Source organism: Cebus imitator, unplaced genomic scaffold (genome assembly GCF_001604975.1).
Source record: "Cebus imitator isolate Cc_AM_T3 unplaced genomic scaffold, Cebus_imitator-1.0 Scaffold15, whole genome shotgun sequence".
Classification (NCBI taxonomy): domain Eukaryota; kingdom Metazoa; phylum Chordata; class Mammalia; order Primates; family Cebidae; genus Cebus; species Cebus imitator.
Genome location: NW_016107330.1, coordinates 2,967,517 through 2,980,403, shown reverse-complemented (window position 1 = coordinate 2,980,403; position 12,887 = coordinate 2,967,517). Strand labels below are relative to the sequence as shown.

Here is a 12,887-nt window from a genome sequence, read left to right as displayed (position 1 = left end):
GAGAGGGAGAGGAGAGGAGGGGACAGGGGAGGGGAGGGGAGGGAAGAACTCTGGCAGAGGAGGAAAAATCATTTCTAGAAGAGTGACTCTTGACTACACACCAACTATGTGCCAGGCCCTATGCCAACCGTCTCACATGACCTTATCCGGACCTCACAACAGCCTCTGGGACAGATACAATTATCCTCATTTCACAGAGGAGAAAACAAGGCTCAGAAATAAATTATGTTGATCAAGATTCCACAGATAGCAAGTGGCAAAACTGGAATTAAATTTCAAACCCGCCTCCAAAATCAGTGGCCCCAATCTTCCTGCTGGGGGCATGGGCCTTCAGCTGGGAACTGTTTGGGCTTGTGAGAAATATCCACATGTGGGGCCAGATGAAATCCAGAGCTGGCAGCTGAAATGCTTTACCTTTACCTCCAGGGCCCAGGACCACAGTGAACCACAAGGCTCTGTGGCCCAAAAGAAATTCCTCTCCCAGCTCCAGAGGACTAGGAAAATAATTCTGTAAGGACCAATGCACCCAACTTTAAGAAGATCTCACACTGGGCACAGAATCACGTGAGCCTGGGAGGTCAAGTATGAAGTGAGTCCAAAAGAAATTCAAGTCTGCTCTGTGGCCCAAAAGAAATTCCTCTCCCAGCTCCAGAAGACTAGGAAAATTATTCTGTTAGAACAGATGCCCCAACTTTAAGACCTCACGCCAGGCACGGTGGCTCAGGCCTGTAATCCCAGCACTTTGGGAGGCTGAGGTGGGTGGATCATGAGGTCATGAGTTCGAAACCAGCCTGGCCAGCAGGGTGAAACCCCATCTCTATTAAAAATACAAAAAATTAGCAGGGAACGGTGGTGCATGCCTGTAATCCCAGCTACTCAGGAGGCTGAGGCAGGAGAATTGCCTGAACCCAGGAGGCAGAGGTTGCAGTGAGCTGAGATCATGCAACTGCACTCCAGCCTGGGCGATAGAGTAAAACTCTGTCTCAAAAAAAAAGAGGAGATCTCAAGACTCTGATCTGACCAGGCCCAGTCTGTGTGTTACAGAAGGCTAGCTCTAGAAGGAAGCTTCACCATCACCTTACCTACCTTCATCTACTATTGAGCACTTCCTATGTGCTGGGTGCCATTCCAAGTACTTTCTGTATACAAATGAACTAAATCCTTACAATCCTCTGAGATCCTATTATCCCCATTTTACAGCTGAGAAACTGAGGCTCAGAAGGAAGGGATGCAAGGCCTCAGAAAAGGCCCAAAGCCTTGCCCAAGGCCACAGAGCAGGTCAGTGGCAGAGCCAGGATTCAGATCCAGGCTGTGTTGTCCAGCCATTAGGCCTCTCCCCATTACAAAGGGGGAAACTGAGGCAGGGGAGGTGTAGTCTTCCATGGATTTCATTTCCCAAGGGCCTGAAGTCATCAAATGGTGCTAAGTTTCTTAAACATTGACAATGTCACCCAGCATCACTGGCACCTGCTTGTCCTCCACCCTGGGGAGTCAGGGGTATGCAGAGCAGATTCGGAGCTGCATTCTCAGGACTGACGTTGCTAACTAGACACTCAGCCCTAGGAATGGAGGTGCAGTGAACCCTCATCCTGAAGGAAAGCTATAGCAAAGGAAAGGGTACCTGATTGAACAGCAGGGAGGCTGGGAGGGTGGTGGGGGTCGGGGCTTCTCTTAGGAAGGGATGGGGGAGGCAGAGGGGAAAGAGGAGCATTTAGAGCAGGAGGGACGGCACCCACTCTGTGGCAGAAGTGGGGCATGGAACATTCTGGAAACTGAATAGAAGCCAGTGTGGCTGGCGTGGAAGGTGAGGGGAGTGGGGGAGGGAGGGACAGGAAGTTGGGGGTGGGCAGGGCTGGGCATGAGGACAATTCTGATCTTTATCTCCAGAGCTAACACTGTCCCCTCTGTCTGATAGTCAATCCTGGACCACAGACAGGAAGGAACTCGCTGAGGGCCACAGCGCAAAGTGCACCACAGTGGTCCCAACATCCAGCTCTTAGACCTGAAGACAACAAGGAAGGAGACAGAGGGGAAGCAGCTCCCATCACCCCTTTCCTCCCCAAAATCGACACCTAACCCTTCCCACTCTGGGCCTGTTTTAGAAATGATCTTCATTTTCAATGCTCTGGCTCCTACACCTAGATTGTACACACAGTAGGTCTTTAATAAATGGGCCCTGCAGAGCCCTGGATTATTCCGGAGAGAATAGCATGAAAAGCTGAGTCCCAGGGGGCCACTCATCCGCAGGGTACCCCAAGGGTCATGCTTGTAACCTGTAAGATAAAGACTTCTAGCGCTGGAAGGGTCTGTAATACAGAGTGAACGCCCAGCTGGGCCCACATCTCGGCCATCTCTGCTAGGGAAGAAAACAATATAACCTAGAATACTGCAGATCCTCAGAACACACACAGCCCCCTCTGCGTGACTTCACTTTGGTTTTATAAATATTAAGAAAGGCCAGGCCCGGTGGCTCACGCCTGTAATCCCAGCACTTTGGGAGGCTGAGGCGGGTGGAGGTCCGGAGTTCACGACCAGCCTGGCCAACATAACAAAACCCCATCTCTACTAAAAATACCAAAAAAGTTAGCTGGGCATGGTGGTGGGCACCTGTAGTCCCAGCTACTTGGGAGGCTGAGGCAGGAGAATCGCTTGAACCCGGGAGGTGGAGGTTGCAGTGAGCTGAGATCACACCATTGCACTCCACTCCAGCCTGGGCAACAAGAGTGAAACTCCGTCTCAAGAAAAAAAGAAAAGAAAGAAAGTTAGCACCATTTGATTGCTTCCCTTAAGCCCCTGGGAAAAGAAATGTACCAAAGCCTAAGCCTCCCCTGCCTCAGTTTCTTCATCTTTGTAACAGGAGGACACCCAGAGAAGCCTTAATGTGCAGGAAGCCTCCAGGGAGAAACTGAGCCAAACCAGCCTGGCAGCCCAGGGAAGCAGGGGCCAGTAACTGTCAGGACAAAAGCACTGTCTGCTGGCCCTGAGGGAGCCTCCTGGTAGCCAATGAGACAAGGATTCTTTGGTACTGCCTGAAAGAGGAGCTGGAAGCAGGGGAGGGGCCCGAGCTAAATGGAAGGCAGTGCCAGGGCCATTACCGGCTGCGCAAGAAGGACGAGCTCCGGGACCCTCGCTACAGTGCTCAGTCCAGGGGAGGGTCGCCAGATCCTTCCCAGACAGGGGTCAATGGGCCGAGGCAGCAGGAAGTCCCCGGATGCTGTTAGGAATAGGAGAGGCGGGTGCTGGTCCAGGCACCAAGGCCTCAGGCACTTTCTCTGCGAAATGGAGGCGTACCGTTTGTCCCACGGGGGTGGCTCAACCGTCAGAGACAGGCATCTATCTGGACGGTCACTACGTATCTGCTTACTAACTGTAAGTACCTATGTGGGACCGGGATTCTGTAACGTCAACAACAGCAGCCATTCCTGCTACTGACAAGCGCCTGCCTACCCTGCGTCTACACTGCACTGCACTTAACTCAGGTCATCTGAGTAACTGTATGTAGAACTGAGGCTCTGAGAGATGAAGTAAATTGGCCCAGTTCATAAAGCTTATAAACAACAGAGCCCAGATGCAAAGTCAGAATCGATCTACCCAGCCAGAGTTTTTGTTTGTTTGTTTTATGAGACAGAGTCTTGCTCTGTCACCCAGGTTGGAGTGCCATGGCATGATCTCGGCTCACTGCGACCTCTGCTTCCCGGGTTCAAGTGATCCTTGGTGCCTCAGCCTCCTGAGTAGCTGGGACTACAGGCGAGCACCACCACATCTGGTTAATTTTTGTATTTTTAGTAGAGATGGGGTTTCATCATGTTGGCCAGGCTGGTCTTGAACTCCTGACCTCAAGTGATCCACCTGCCTCGGCCTCCTAAAGTGCTGAGATGATAGGCATGAGCCACCACTCCAGGCCTGGCCTGAATTTTTAACCCTAATTCTACACTACCTCCTGGACCATGGGATCCATCATCCTAGGAGGTAGGGACTGTATTTATCTTCTTTTTACAATGAAAAAGCAGATACTGAGAGAGGTTCAGAAACCTACTCAAGGACACACAGAAACCTACTCAAGGCCTTGAACGCAGACCTGCCTGCCCCAAAAGCCTGTGCTCTAACTACTGTGCTACCCTGTCAGGATCTAGGAGAGCCAGAGAGGGCGGATGGAAATGAGGAAGTCTAACCTGGAGAAGGAAAGGCTGAAGAGAAACCAACAGGCCATGCACACCAAGACTTGAACCCTTTGTTTGCCACTAGAGAACCCATGGTGGGGTAGGACTTCTCAGAAATGGAATATACTACCAGTCCTGTGCAAACACTTGGTGGCCCGTTACATGCGCTAGTGAGATCCCCCAGGGTCGCCGGGGCCCAGGGACACCAGTCAGGGCTGCCATAGATGGGAGGCAGAGTCGTGTAGCAGTTAACTTCACGGGTACTGGAGACAAACAGGTGGATTTGACTGGCTCCATGACTTTAGAACCTGGTGACCTTGGGCCGGGTGCAGTGGCTCATGCCTGTAATCCCAGCACTTTGGGAGGCCCAGGCAGACGGAACACGAGGTCAGGAGTTCGACACCAGCCTGGCCAACATGGTGAAACCCCATCTCTACTGAGGATAAAAAAATTAGCTGGGCATGGTAGCATGAGCCTGTAACCCCAGTTTCTCAGGAGGCTGAGGCAGGAGAATCACTTGAACCGGGAGGCAGAGGTTGCAGTGAGCCAAGATCGTGCCATTGCGCTCCAGTGTGGGCAACAGGGCAAGACTCAGTCTCAAAAAAAAAAAAAAAGAACCCAGTGACCTTGGGCAAATCACCTGACTCTCAGAACAGCTGTTTGCTGTTCTGTAAAGCAGGGTAATAATGCCTGGTTCAGTGCCGCTGTGTGGATCCAGTGGTACAGGGAGGTGGAGAGGCACGGGAAGCACTCAACACAGTGCCTGCCAGGAAGTCACCTCCATCCCAGCAGTCCTCATTCCCGAGTTCTTAACCCCAATGCTAAACTACCGCCTAGACCACCGGATCCTCCTCCCAAGGTCCTCTTCTCACAAGTCCTCAGAATCCAAGTCCAGTCGTTTCTAAGCTCATCACAATATCATTTCTGCAGCTCAGGACCTGGCTTCAGGAGGCGTGGACAGGGCTCGGTCAGGGGCAGCCCTGTGAGCAAAGGGCCTGGGGCAGCTGTTTCTTCTCACCTGGCACCACTGCCCACTCTGGCTGAGCTGGGCAGAAGCGGGCATGCAGCCATTAACCGAGGAATATACGAAATGATGGAGTGGCAGGGAGCGCAGGCCACAGGGAGCAGTGCCCCAGCTCCTGAAGGGCTCTGATCTCAGAACATCCCCTAAGTGTCTGCAAGCAAGGAGTCAACAGCTGCCCTCCACAGTGTGGCCAGATTCAGCAAACAAAAATACAGAACACCAGGCTGGGCAAGGTGTGGCTTACACCTGTAATCCCAGCACTTTGGGAGGCCAAGGTGGGCAGATGATGAGGTCAGGAGTTTGAGACCAGCCTCACCAACATGGTGAAATCCCATCTCTACTAAAAATACAAAAATTAGCAGAGCATGGTGGCATGTGCCTGTAGTCCCAGCTACTCAGGAGGCTGAGGCAGGAGAATCTCTTGAACCCGGGAGGCGGAGGTTGTAGTGAGCTGAGATCGCACCACTGCACTCCAGCCTGGGTGACAGAGCGAGACTCTGTCTCAAAAAAAAAAAAAAATAGAGAACACCCAGTTAATTTCCAGTATCAGATCATGAATAATTTGTTAATATGTCCCACATATTGCCTGAGACATACTCATATAAAAAATCTGATTGTTGTTGATCTGAAATTCAAGTTCACCTGGTAATGTATAGGAGATTCTATACATGACCTGGCAACCCTGATCCCTTAGGGCCTCCCAGCACTTAGTTGTCTCTGACTGGTAGTGGCCAAGACCCTTGGAGACAGGGGGGTCTCATGTGCCAAGTCAAGGGAAGGACCAGCCTTTTCATCCTGGATACAGAAAGCCAGCATAGCTCATACCTGTGGATGCGCTTAGCCTGTCAGGCCCAAAAAGTTATTCAAAAAAAAACCTCAGATAGACTAAGCCCTCCCAAAGGACACAAACAGCCGAGGTCAAAGTCAGCCCTGAGTAAGCTGGTACCCCAGAAAGGACCTGGCCCTGGAGTGTGATCCCTGTGAGTTCAAATACTGACACTGACACTTACTCCCTGTGGGACCTTGGCAACTTACCCAATCTGAGCTGAAGTTTGCTCATCTGTAAAAAGATGACTGTATCAGCTTTCTCATAAGGTTACCTTGATTAAATAAATAACCTGGCACACCACAGACGCCCATAAATGAGAGCTCTGTCTCTCCCACCGCCCTCACCTGATCCTCTCTTAGCAATTATTTTAAGCACATCCCTAATCAGAGAAAAGGCAGTTGGTGTTAACCGCACCTTGCCTGGGATAGAGTGAGTACTGATACCAACAAATCTCAGTTGCTGTCATCTAAATTTCTTCCCAGCTGAACGTTCCACACAAACCCATTCCCTTGCGCCGGCCATCTCTCCCCTCCGCTGTTGACTGGACGCTTCAGGAAGGTTTGCTGAAGCAAGTATGATTAAGAAGGGAAATGTGGCTGGCATGGTGGCTCAGGCCTGTAATCCCAGCACTGTGGGAGGCTGAGGCAGGTGGATCACCTGAGGTCAGGAGTTCGAGACCAGCCTGGCCAAAATGACAAAGCCCCATCTCTACTAAAAGTACAAAAATTAGCCGGGCATGGTAGTGGGCACCTGTAATCCCAGCTACTTGGGAGGCTGAGGCAGGAGAATCGCTTGGACCTGGGAGGCGAAGGCTGCAGTGAGCTGAGATCATGCCATTGCACTCCAGCCTGGGCAACAACAGTGAAACTCAGTCTCGATAAAAAAGGAAGGGAAATGTGTCCATGGCAAGTCATAGCACAGATGTTGTGTAATAATAAACGTGTACTAAGCCACTGTTTTGTAACCATCTATCTCTCAGGTTCCTTTAGTCCCAGACACCAACAGGGTGCTAAATGTTTTGTCACTCATGAGTAAGAGACATTCCTGGATATTGCCTCAAAGGAGGGTGCACTAGGACCCAAAATGGCCGGTTTGGCTCAAGGTCCACATCTTCCTGACCAAACTTAAAGCCCCTAGCCCCAGTAATGCAGAGCCCAGACACGGGGGCGGTGGGGCTGGGCGGGGAGAAAAAGGAGAACAGCCGCTGGCACCCAGACCCGGGAAATGAAGACACCCCAGGAAGCCCTGCAGAGTTTTCCCAAGTGCACAAAGTTGGGGTTTTCTGCTTTTAAGTAATTTCTGTTGGAGTTCGTGCTTCTTGATTATGAAGTAAGGGCGCTGGATGTGTAAACTTTATAAAACGAATTGTTTGGGAACATTTGATTTCCTTAACCCGATTTAGCATAGGAGGAGGCTCCCGGGACGGTGCTGGGACCCGGGGATAGGCCCACCCCTGTCCCCGCGCCAGGGAGGTGAGCCGCCTCCAAGCCCCTCCCGCGCGCCTTCCTCCTCCTCCTCCAGGGGAATTCTGGGCGTGTGGGCCACAGCACGTGGGGACCGGCCCTGCCCGCTGGAGGGTCTGAGTCTGGGAGGGGACAGCCCTAGCCCTGCCCTGCCACGCCACCTCCAACGGCCCCTCTGCGTCGCCCTGCCGGCCTGTGCCTGGATCCTTCTTCCTGCTGTGGCTTGCCTGCCCACCTCCTTCTCTCCTGGGGTCTGTACCTTCCCTTTCTCCCTCCCATCCCTCGGTCCTCCTACCTTCCTGGAAAATGCAAATGTCCCACCCCCTCCCGCAAAGGGGACCCCGCCCCGCCCGTCGCCACCTTCAGGTTCACCGCAGGCAGCTCCATCCGGACCCAGGCCGAGGGCTCCTGCGCGGCAGCAGCTAGGGCTCCTGGGCTCCGAACTCGGGGAACAAACTTCCCTGGTCCCGCCCCGCCCTTTGCCGAGACTCCAACCCCAGCACAGCTCCAGACCACGTGAAGCGGGCTCGGGCGGGTCACGTGACCGCCGCCCGTTGCTAGGAGACGGCGTCGGCAGCGCGCGCCTTCCCCCGGCTTCAGGCTCCCGCCGCCGCCCAGGCAGTACCTGGGGCCGGGGTGGAGCGGAGGGGAGTTGGGAGTTTCTGTCCCTCAGGGCGTTTCCTGTCTGGCAAATATCCCAGGAGGCGGGCTGATGGGACTGCCTGCAGCCAGGACAACTGGGGGACCGTCCCGGCGCGAAGTGCTGATGTGGCAACAGCTTGTGCCTCATCCCTGGGGACACCCTCTCCTCCCCACTTCCCTGTGTAAATGGGTTATTTAGGATACCTACCTCATGTGATCCTTGTGAGGATTAAATGAGCTAATCGCTGTTGTTAAAGAAAACGTTTTGGGGACAATTTGTTAAACCAGTACTGTTGAAGACTTGCTGTAGGGTGTAGCGGGGACATCCCATAAGCGCAGAGGCGGGAGCAAAAGGCCTCAGCCTATTTCCATATAAATAATGAAGAAGAAAGCAACTAGAAATATAACCTTGGGGCCGGGCGCGGTGGCTCACGCCTGTAATCCCAGCACTTAGGGAGGCCGAGGCGGGTGGATCACGAGGTCAAGAGATCGAGACCATCCTGGTCAACATGGTGAAACCCCCATCTCTATTTAAAAAATACAAAAATTCAGCTGGGCATGGTGGTGCGTGCCTGTAATCCCAGCTACTCAGGAGTCTGACGCAGGAGAATTGCCTGAACCCAGGAGGCGGAGGTTGCGGTGAGCCGAGATCGCGCCGTTGCACTCCAGCCTGAGTAACAAGAGCGAAACTCCGTCTCAAGAAAAAAAAAAAAACAAAAAAACATATATATATATATATATATATATAACCCTAGTAGTGATTAGTTATTCATATGTGATCTTAGTTATTCATAGGTGATCTTAATTCTTTTACTAATGCCTCTCAGGTCGGAAGTGTGAACCTGGGGTGACGTTGTGAAATGAATGACACTAAGGCAAGATGCTCTAAGCCCTCTGTCACGCCCGCATAAAGGCTGCTGGAGGGCGCCTCGGCTTTGCGGCAGCGCCAGCGTTGGGAAAGCGCCCGCTGTTTAGCCAGCTAGGGAAGGAGACGTCCAAAATGGTCGAGACATCTCCTTCTTGGGGAAGTTTGGAGAAAACTCTGCTTCTCCAAGCTCTTGTGGTAGGCCTGACGGCTGTTGGGGAAGCCCACAGACATCCAGGGGCTTAACTGTCTCCATGTGATGCTGTGCTTCAGTGGTCACGTTCCATGGCTACTCTCACGTTCTACTTCTGCACCTGGTTCCTTTTTTCTTAGAAAAGATAATCAGTAATAGTATATAAGTCTTCATGTTTTAGTTCTTGATAAGTATGGAAAAGGTGCTGATGCATTATACTCCTTACTTCACTTCGGGTGCCAGAAATTCCTGAGCCCTTACCTGAATGACACATGATGTACTTGACCCTGTCACTGCCACGTCCTATCCACCCTGCCCCCAGTCTCCGACCACCAAGACCACGCCCTACCTACCCTGCCCCCAGATTTGCAACTCAATAAAAGTGAGAGCGTCCCGGCATTCGGGGCCACTTGTCGTCTCTGCGATTTGGGTAGCAGTGGATCCCTGGGCCCAAACTCTCTTTTCTCTATCTCTGTGTCTTGTGTCTTTTATTTCTACAATTTCTCATCTTCTCACGAGGTGGGAGCGGCTCACAGAACCCTGTAGGGCCGGACCCTACAGTAGGGTTATTGCCATGGGTTGAGGGTTTGGGCTCAACTCGGAATACAACAAGGACCAAGGTTGGATTTGTTAAATCAAAGAGCAGAGTGAGAGAGCCAGGGGATGGAAGATTCCTAGGAGGAGACATCGAGGATCGGGGAGTTCTCCCTAACTTAGCAGGACTCTTGCTGAAACTGGTTTATGCAGACTCAGGCCCAGCAAGGACAGGAAGACACAGAAGTTCAAGGTCAAGGGCTAGTCAAGGGGAGGACTCAGAGGAGTGCAACTATGGTTTGGTCTAGGAGAGAACAGTGCCTGGCACTTAGTAAATGGGCAGGACACACAAGCTTTTGTTGTTATTACCAACACACGAGGAGGCTGGGCGAAGTAGCTCAAGCCTGTTATCCCAGCACTTTGGGAGGCCAAGGTGGGCGGATCACTTGAGCTTGGGAGTTTGAGACCAGCCTGGCCAACATGGTGAAATCCTGTCTCTACTAAAAATACAAAAATTAGCAGGGCATGGTGGCGCATGCCTGTAGTCCCAGCTACTCGGGATTCTGAGGCAGGACAATCGCTTGAACCGGGAGGCTGCAGTGAGCTGAGATCATGCCACTGCACTCTAGCCTGGGCGACAGAGTGAGACCTTGGCTCAAAAAAAAAAAAAAAAAAAAAAAAAACCTGAGGAGCCAAATTGATAGGAGCCCACTTTAATCAGCATACCAAAAGTTTTAGAAAACTCTAGCTGAAAAGCTACAAGAAATTCCTCCCCTAATTGTGCATGAGGAAAGAAAAGGCTGTCTCTTGCCTCACCTAGCCCTTCTTTTAAAGATTGTTGACCACCGCACCCCCCACCACACCCCAACAAGAACATTAATCCACCCTACCTCCAGGCCCTTCCCAACGTCACCTTTCCTTTAGAGAACATCAGCTTCTGTTAGTGTCACCTGCGTATGGACACCTTCAGGGTACACCTGAGTGCTTGGTCTTGTTCCTAGGATGGGGGAAACCAGGTGGGAACCCACAAAACTGCCTGGGTGAGTCTTTGGATAATATCAAGATCCATGCCGAGTGCAGTGGCTCATGCCTGTGATCCCAGCACGGTGGGAAGCCGAGGCGGGCGGATCATGAGGTCAGGAGTTCAAGACCAGCCTGACCAACATGGTGAAACCCCGTCTCTACTAAAAATACAAAAATTAGCCAGGTATGTTGATGGGTGTCTGTAATCCCAGCTGCTTGGGAGGCTGAGGCAGGAGAATCGCTTGAACCCCGGAGGCGGAGGTTGCAGTGAGCCACTGCACTCCAGCCTAGACAGCAGAGCAAGACTCCACCTCAGAAAGAAAAAAGAAAGAAAATATATATATTATATTATATAATATATATATAAAATATATATATTATATTATATAATATATTATATATATATAACTCAAGACCCATAGTCTCTCCAGATCCAACGAAAGGGTTTCTCTGGATGGATGAGGACAGTTTGAAGGTTGCAGGGCCCATAAGCCTAACTTACTGCCCCCTTAGGAGGCACAGATCCCCCAGTCTAGGGGGAAGGGCCATCCAACATCCGCCATTGTAATGAAGAGTGGGTAAATTAGAGACCAGCCAAATGGCTACATCCAGTGTGATTTAGGACTGGTTGCTATTATTATTAGTTCATTATTGGTAATTAATTATTCTAATTAGTAAAGTACTTAGAAGAGTGTAATTTCTCAGCAAGTGGTCAATATTAGAATATTATGTTGTTATTATTTATCAGTTTTGTTTTTTTTTTTGAGGTGGAGTCTCACTCTGTCGCCCAGGATGGAGTATAGTGGTGAGATCTCAGCTCATCGCAACCTATGTCTCCTGGGTTCAAGCGACTCTCCTGCCTCAGCCTCCTGAGTAGCTGGGATTACAGGCGTGTGCCACCATGCCCTGCTGATTTTTGTATTTTTAGTAGAGATGGGGTTTTGCCATGCTGGCCAGGCTGGCCTCAAACTTCTGATCTCAGGTGATCCGCTCACCTCGGCTTCCCAAAGTGCTGGGATTTCAGGCATGAGCCACTGCACCCGGCCTGATCAATTTCCTTTTAAAAAACATTTCCCGTATACTCCAGATTCTAGAAGGATTTAATCCAAGCCTTTAGGTATATAATGAAATTGTGATCACTTTGTCAGGAGAAAATGCAAAACAGGCCATTTACAGTGGCTCACACCCGTAATCCTAACACTTTGAGAGGCTGAGCCCAGTGGATTTTTTTTGCTATGTGGGCTCACTGCAAACTTACCTCCCAGGTTCAAGCAATTCTCGTGCCTCAGCCTCCCGAGTAGCTGGGATTACAGGCGCCCGCCACCGTGCCCGGCTAATTTTTATATTTTTAATACAGATGGGTTTTTGCCATGTTGCCCAGGCTGGTCTCAAACTCCTGGGCTCAAGTGATCCACCTGCCTTGGCCTCCCAAAGTGCTGGGATTACAAACTTGAGCCACCACGCCCCCTGCCAAAGGAAGAATTCTTGTTCTGTATCTGCCTCAGGGGAGAGGAAGGGGCTAGACACAGGAGGTCAGGAGGCAGTCACAGAGACCTTGCTTTTGAGGCCTCCAATCTTTAGTTCACAGTACTTAGCATGCCAAAGCGCCAGATATTGGGGTGACATTTACTGAGCCCCAACAGTCGTTATCATGTGGCAGACAGTGTGAACGTGCTTCATAGTGGGCTGGGCGCGGTGGCTCACGCCTATAATCGTAGCGCTTTGAGAGGTTGAGGCAGGTGGATAACTTGAGGTCAGGAGTTCAAGACTAGCCTAGCCAATATGGTGAAACGCTGTCTCTATTAAAAATACAAAAATTAGCTGGGCATGGTGGTGGGCGCCTGTAATCCCAGCTACTTGAGAGGCTGAGGGAATTGTTTGAACCCGGGAGGTGGAGGTTGCAGTGAGCCAAGATTGAACCCTGCACTCCAGCCTGGGCGATGGAGTGAGACCCTGTCTCAAAAAAAAACAAAAAAGAAAGAAAGAAAGCCGGGCGCGGTGGCTCACGCCTGTAATCCCAGCACTTTGGGAGGCCGAGGCAGGTGGATCATGAGGTCAAGAGATCGAGACCATCCTGGTCAACATGGTGAAACCCCGTCTCTACTAAAAATACAAAAAATCAGCTGGGCATGGTGGCGCATGCCTGTAATCCCA

General features: G+C 51.3%; 1 protein-coding gene across 2 annotated transcripts in view; it reads right to left on the bottom strand.

The window, feature by feature from the left end:
• The window catches only part of LOC108286425 (angiotensin II receptor associated protein), a 19,053-nt gene extending 11,071 nt beyond the window's left edge, over positions 1 to 7,982 (bottom strand). Inside the window, exon 1 of one of the 2 annotated variants that reach the window (XM_037729763.1) lies at positions 7,837 to 7,982. The gene's annotated coding sequence lies outside the window, so the exon portion shown is untranslated. The remainder of the gene's footprint in view (positions 1 to 7,836) is intronic. The other variant, XM_037729757.1, reaches the window with a different exon arrangement.
• Between the last annotated feature and the right edge of the window lie 4,905 nt (positions 7,983 to 12,887).